Below are 7,903 nucleotides of genomic sequence, written 5' to 3' on the forward strand. Positions count from 1 at the left end.
TCTACTTTTTTTCCCTGAGTGGTATATCATACATAGAGAATAAATATAACATACGCACAGACATATGTGTGCATATATGGAAAATAACGTAAAAATAAAACTATTCTATATCTTGGTGGGAGCACCAAGCTTAAGAAATTGCCACTAGCACAGAAGGAAGCCACTGATTTATATTCTTTTCCCTTCATCCTAGCGACAAACACAATCTGATTTTTAGGCTCTTTATTTTTAATCTAAAAAGAAACATTTTATGTGTAAGAATGTTTTGCCTATATGTACATAAGTGCACCCATTCCATGCAATGCTTGTAGAGGCCAGAAGAATGAATCAGATCCCCTGGAACTGAGGTTACAAATGATTGTTAGATGCCATGTAATGCTGGACCTGAAGCTCTGTCCTCTGGAAGAGCAGCAAGTGCTCCTAACTGCTGAGTCATCCCCCCAGCCCCTAAGTCTTTATGATAAATGCTGTATATTTATTCTTAAGGTACTAATTCATTTTTCTTGCTTTACAAATTACATAAACAAACTGAGCATGGTGCACAGCTTTAATCCCAGGACTCAGGAGGCAGAGGCAGAGGCAGGCAGATCTCTCTGATATCAAGGCCAGCCAGGATTACATCATGTTCCAGGCCAACTGAGGCTACAGGGAGACCCTATCTCAAAAAGAAAAAATTATATAAATGTGTACTGAATATATTATTTATAACTAGTCTTTCAGTATAATGAAAGTTGTTTGATGCATACACTTCCATTTTTTCTTAAATTTCTCTATTTTTATATTGTTAGGCATTTATTTCCAATTCAATTGGAAGCTACTATAAACAAGACAGATGTGAACATCCCAGTGCATGCGTCCTGGTATGCAAGAGCACGAATTTCTCCTGAACGTACAACTAGGACAAAAGTTGCTCTCTGAGCTAAAGGTCTGGTATGACCATAATTAAAAATCTCAGCAGTTTCTTTCAAAATTGAAGTATTAATTCTAAAACGCATTTTAAAATTCATTGGACAAAAAAATGAGAAATAAAAATAGAATTTGAGAACTGCTTGATTTTACAACTTACTCTGAAGCTACAGAAATGAAGATAGCATGCAGTTTGTGTCAAAATAGACAGATCAACGGAACAGAATCGAATCCAGAAATAGATGCAAACATATATTCTCAATTTCTGGCAATTGTGAAGGGCAATTCTGTGGAGGAAGGAGAGTCCTTTTCACATCAGATGCTGGAGTAATTGTTCATCTATATGACACTAATGAGCCCTGTACCTTTCTCATATCATGTACATAGTTTATCTTGAAGTGGAAAATAGAACAAAATATAAGACCTAAAGTTTATAAAATTTCTAAACATCTTAGTGATTATGTGAGTTTAGAAAACTATATACATATAATTAAGCTGTTTTCATTATCAGCTATTATGAGTAATGTCACAATGAACACAGAATGCAGACACCATTGTGAGGTGTTGATGTCATTGCCTTTTGGCTCATGCCTGGTAGAAGGATCGCTGGATCATACCTAGTTCACATTAGCTTCTGTTGGTGTAACAACTACTCAGTATTTTAGCTCACAGTCCCAGAACACACATGGTGAGGAAGTCATGGAACCAGAAGACTAAGGCAGGTGGTCACATTGTATCTGCAGTCAGGAAGCAGAGAATGATGAATGCCAGTGATCAATCGTAACCCCAGGCCAGGGATGATGCCACCTACATTATTAGGATGGGGCTTTCCACCTTAATTAACCTAATCTAGATACTCTCACAAATATAATAAGAGATTTGTTTCCATGATGGGTCTAAATCCCATCAGACTGACAATCAAGAGTCACATCACAGTGGTTCTTCTCCCCTTTGTACATGAGTTCCCTTTTCTCACTGACATTTGTTATCTCTTTTTTATACAGTCATCCTCGCACATGTTAAGTAACATCTCATAGTGATTTTTATTTGCAACTCCCTGATGGTTAAGGGTGGTGAGTACTTGTTAGCCATTTTTATGTGTCTTTGGAGAAATTTCTATTCATCTTTTGCCAGTTTTCAGTTGTATAAGTTTTATGAAATTTAGATATTAGCCCTTCATACATATAGCTTACAAATATTTTCCCCAAATTCTAGACTGTAGCTTTATTTTATCGATTGCTTACTCTGATGAACAAATGATTTTTTAAATTTATTTTTAAACATCATGCTTCTTAGAATTTGCTTATAGTCGTTCAGCACTGAGAAATAAAACTCAAAGATACCAACCGGACATGCACAAGATACACAACCAACTTTAAAAAATGTTGCTTAAAGGACTGAACTACTTAAAAATACACATGACAAATATATCAGTCTTTAATTCCCATTTTGGTAGAATTAGATCAGGGAAGAGTATAAACACAGTCTGCCACTACTATAAATTATGCAGTTGAGTTTCTCACATTTGTACAAGGCAATGAGTAAGCCTTGCCCTGGGAAAACCACCTTTGAGGTCATGGTATCTTCCCTGCAAGGTAAGTATTCAGAAGATTTTTTAGTTTCATGTGGTTCTTGTATAATTTTGCTTTTGTTGACTTTTTTGATGTGATCTCCAAGTTATTGCTATCTAGACCAGTGTCCACTAACTTTTCATTTGAAATTTGTCATGGTGATAGTGTTGAGAAATGCAACCTCTAGGAGGTGATTAGGTTATTACAAGGGACTATTGAAGTTATTACAGGACTAGACTAGTCACTAGAAAATTGGATCTCATATTTTGTGTTTTGTCCCTGCAGCATGTGCTCTCTTCCTTTCACATTCCACTATACTCTGATGCCTTTATGAGATATGGCTCCTAATCTTTGGCTTCCCAGCCTCCAGTATTGTAAATCTAAATAAATTTATTCCCTCTATAAGTTATCTGGTCACAAGTATTCAGCAAATTTTAAAAATCAGGAAGTGTGATGCTTCCAATATAGTTTTTCTTTTTCATAACTATATTGGATATTCATGATCATTTATGGTTCCATAAAAATTTTAGGATTTTTTCTATGTCTATGAAGAATGTCATTGGTATTTTGATGAAGAGGGTGTTGAATTTATATATTGCTTGTGTAATATGAACATTCAAATAGTGTTAATCCTTCTTATCCGAGAGCATGAGATAGCTTCACATTTGTTTGTGTCTTCAATTTCACTAATATTTTATAGCTTTCAGTGTAATGTTCACCCTTTTGGTCAAATTTATTTATAGGTATAGAATATTTTATGCTATAAATTGGATTGTTTTCTTGTTCTTTTTCAGTTAAGACTATATATATATATTATGTTTTTTATATATATGTAAAAATGCTACTGATTTTTCTATGCTGATTTTGTATCCTAAATCTTCTGAACTCACATATTAATTTTAATAGTTTTTATGGACTCTGGGGGGTTTGTTTATTATATGATCTTGTTATCAGAAAATACAGATAATTTTCTTTCCAAACTGGATGCATTTAGCTTTTCTCTTATCTGATTAGTGTTGCTAGCATTTCCAGTGTTATGGTAAATAAAGATGGGATAGTATTTCCAGTGTTAGAGTAAATAAAGATGATGAGAGAGGGCGTTCTTGCCATACATCATCTCTTAGTAGAAAAGTTTTCAGGTTTTCTCCATTGATTATAATGTTAACTATGAGACTTTCATAAGTGGCCTTTATTATATTGAGGAAGTTTCATCTGTACCTGAACTATTGTTGAGTTTTTCATCAAGAAAGATGTTGTACCTTGAATTATTTTTCTACATTTCCTGGGATCATCATTTGTGTTTTATCTTTCCTTCTGTTAATGAGTGTAACACACTAATTGATTTACATATGGTAACAATCCTTGCCTGTTAATGAGTAAATCACATTAATTTGCATATGGTAAAAAGCTTGCCTGAAAGAAATAAGTCTCATTTGATCAGAATCCATAGTCATTCTGATGTGCTGCTGGATTTGGTTTACTGATATTTTATTGATATTTTTGTATCAATTCTTGTCAGAGAAATTGGCCTGTAATTTTCTTGTTATTCCCCTTCTCACTGAGCCATTTCAGAAGAACTATCTTCAAAATTATTGATTCACTCTTCTGCTTAATCTTGTCTACCACTATGTCTTGATTATGTCTTTCCATTTCATTGACTGAATTCTTCAGTCCAAGATCTGACTCTTTTCTATAATATTTATATCTATTTGTTGTAGAACAGTGTCCTGCACACATTGTATGGACTGTGCCCTCTTGAATTGTCATCAACTGTGATTACCCAAAGAAGACCAGCACAGGATTGGGCCCATTAACCTTCCATAATGGGAGTGGGGGTGCTCAAGAAGTCCTCTCCCCCAAAGATTTATAGACAGTTGACAGTTAAGGCCTACTGAGGAAGACAGCTCATGAGTCCCTACCAATTTTTAATATTTATAGGCAGTTAATAGGTACTAGGACAGAAGAATATTGAGGCTCACTCCTCAGGATTTAGACAGTTAATGGAGCTCACAGACATTACGCCCCCAAGAGTATGTAGATAGTTAACAATTACTTAGGTAGAGATATTATTTTGTTGTTTTGTTTACAGTGGTATAGCTGCCAATACGGTGCCCATGCTTCTGTAAGTAACACTTCCCTATGTTAAATAAACTAATTAAACTCATTTGTTCACCAAGATGCACAGGCATATGATCATTTCTTTCTGTTGTTGGTGTCCTATCTGGAGTAAGTAGACGTTTGTTCATATAACCTCAGGAAAAGATCATGTAGCACTGTTTAATTCCTAATTCAGACAATGTATATTAATTCTGTTTTCCATTAAATTGTCTATTTGTATTCTCTTGTATCTCATTGAGTTTCCTTAGATGCTTGTTTTGAAGTATTTCTCAGAAAATTTCATAAGTTCCCATTCTTTGGTGTTAATAACTAGGAAAGTATTGTGACATAAGCCATGGGAGTTCATGGCAGTGGTAGTGGTGGCACGTAAGGATAAAGATTCCAGAGATCCTTCTATGCTTCTCTTCCTCCAAATCAGGAGTCTTACCTGAGGGATACCTTCTGGTGTTGAGTTTAATATGGTTCATGGTCACAACAGCAGTGTAGTCTAGGACACAGGTTCTTAGAGCTGCTGAGGAGTTGGGTTCCTAGGCTTAGGGTATTAGAAAAGTACTACAGAACCTAAGATCTGAGACCTACATAGGATCATTTTCATTCTATAAGGCACAAGTAGATAAAGTTTTCCTACTAACCCAGAGCCCAGAGTGCTGGTTCTGATTCTAAGGGGCAAGGCACAGAACTGCAATAGCTTTGGGGAAGGTATTCTCAAAAGGTTTGACATGCAGAAAACATGGCTATAGTTTAGAACATAGAACAGTATAGAATAGTGGTAGACTAGGGTCTAGAGACTATTCCATACAACTGTGACTCAGTGGTATGGCAGGATCCCAGGCTCTGTGAGGTCATGTTCAGCAGAAGCAGGGCCTAGGATTTGCAAAATACCACTGTAGTTTAGGTCCCCAGGGATGTGGACCAGCGTAGCACTAACCTCACTCCATGAAGAGGCTGAGTACTGGAGATTCTTGGACAGTGGGGGCTACTCCATTTCCAGTAAGTGAGGTATCATGGCTATTTGACCAAGAGCATGAGTTGCCACAGCTCATTAGAGGTTCTGCCTCTTTAGGATGCAAGGGACCTCATCAGCTCTGTTCTAGAATGCATTACCACAACTAGCAGAGCCTCTAGACACCTGGGATGCAATACCATGTTATCTGTGATGATGAAAGGTACCATTGCTCTGCTATGTTGGAGGCTTGGAGTGGTGGGATGATGCCTCAACTGTGGGACAGGAACGAAGCTGTAGACTGTTCAAGTGTGTAGTAGGCTTAAGGTTTCAGGGTAGACTGTTGTCCTTGGGAGGATAACTGTTCCAGTGCTTTGAGGCTATGAGTCAGTTTTAGTTATTTTTCTATTGCTGTGATAAAACACCCTGACCAAGGGAACTTACAAAAGGAAGAGTTTACTTGGCTTATAGTTTGGAGATTTAGAGTCCATAATGGCAGGTGAGGAATAGCAGCAAAAATGGCTGGAGAAGAAAACCTGTGATCACATCTTCAAGTAGGTACAGGAGGCAGAGAGAAACAGGGACTCCAGCAAGGCTTACGAACTCTCAAGCCTTACCCCCAGTGATGTGTTTCCTCCAGCCAGGCTGCACCTCCTAAAACATCCTAAAACAGTCCCAACTAAGTGGGAACAAAAATGTCCCAAAATTTGCATCCTACAGGGGACATTCTATTTCAAATCACCGCAGAGTCCCTGAGGTCAGGCTGCATCTTGAGCTTAATGAAAAAGCACTATCTTGATCTCTGAAAGACTGTCACAAAATCATAAACTTTTATGCACTTCTGGATTTTTCTCTCCTCTGGCAAAGAAAATGATATATTTTATTTGAAGAAGACAACAGATATTTGTTAATGAAACTGGAGACTAAAATTTTGTTAATTTATTAACAAAATTGAAGCTAAACTTTTTGCATTGTTCTTAATGTGCTTTCTATGAAGGAAGATTAGCCATCCTTCCTGTTTCCCACAAACTTGGTTATTATCTGCATTACTGATGAAATGATAGTGGAAGTATTTTTAAACATTTTATTTATTATTTTTATTTTGTGTGTATGAGTGTGTGGCCCGAGTGTATGTAAGTGCACTTGTGTCATGCAATGCCTGCAATCAGAAGGCATTGGATACCCTGAAACTGGAGGTACATATGGTTGTTAGCCACCATGTGAGTTCTGCAAATCGAACCCCAGTCCTCTGAAAGAGCAGTCAGTGCTCTTAACTGCTGAGCCAACTCTCCACCCCCGATGGAAAATTTTTTGTTGCTATTTTTTGGATTTTAGTTGTTGTTGTTGTTTGTTAGTTTTTGTGACAAGGCCTTTCTGAAGTCCCAGCTGGCCTGGAACTTGCTATGTAGATGAGGCTGGCCTTGATCTCACAAACATCCCCCTGCTTTTGTCTCTGGAGTGCTGGGATTAAAAGCCTGTGTCAACACACCAGGCCAGTGGAAGTTTTGATGGGCAGCTCATGTTCTCTCTTTCTCTTCATTCCTTCCACCATGAATTCACCTATATGCACATGGGTACACTCTATCACCTGGATCTCAGAGCAAACATACCATGGACTACAGCTGCAGTCAACCATAGTGGACTTGTTATATAAATTAGAAGTAAACCTTGTTTGTTATGAGTCTGTGAGTTTTTTAAGCCTTTGTTACTGCAACATAATTTTGCCTGTGCTGATCAGTATTTCTTTTATTTGTATTTTGGAGTTTTGCTATCGATCTTTTGAAAGATATCCTTCAACTCCATGCATTGCATTTCTTATTTCTGATCATCCACAAACAAACATGTTTCTGCTCTTGGTTGGGAAGGTGAGCCATTCCATTGTGCCTCAAGAATGAATCATACAGCTCAGTGAACGGTGAAGTTTATTTTCTCCTGTTTTAATGATATCAGTGGAGTAGTGCTACTATGTTTAGAATAGACATGTGAAAACAGATTTTGACTTTGGTTTGGGATGAGGATATAGCCTAGAAAGCTGTGGAAGAGATCATTTAAAGACTGTGGAGATTAGAAACACTAGATTAATGTCCACATTTGTCTTGTATTGGAAAACTGAAGTTAGTGTCACAATCTCAAAAGCTCAAATGCTTCAGTGTCTCAAAGGGAATGTCTATTATAAAAGCCAGTTCCATAATTTATTCATTTTTTTACAATGCCATTAAAGGGAAAATTTTATCGTTTCCCTTTGATAGCCATTTTTGGAGTATATTGGCTTGTTATTGTAATGGGAACTAGGCTATGATAGAGTTAAGAAAACAAATCCCAGAAGATTTCTTGAAAAAACAACCAAACAAAGGGAATAATTATG

At 36.9% G+C, this 7,903-nt stretch overlaps 1 pseudogene; it reads right to left on the minus strand.

Annotated features, from left to right (window-relative positions):
• Window positions 1-2,370: 2,370 nt before the first annotated feature.
• Window positions 2,371-2,509, minus strand: LOC115069676 (annotated as a pseudogene).
• Between the last annotated feature and the right edge of the window lie 5,394 nt (window positions 2,510-7,903).

Source organism: Nannospalax galili, unplaced genomic scaffold, assembly GCF_000622305.1.
Source record: "Nannospalax galili isolate Female #2095 unplaced genomic scaffold, S.galili_v1.0 scaffold50, whole genome shotgun sequence".
Taxonomy (NCBI): domain Eukaryota; kingdom Metazoa; phylum Chordata; class Mammalia; order Rodentia; family Spalacidae; genus Nannospalax; species Nannospalax galili.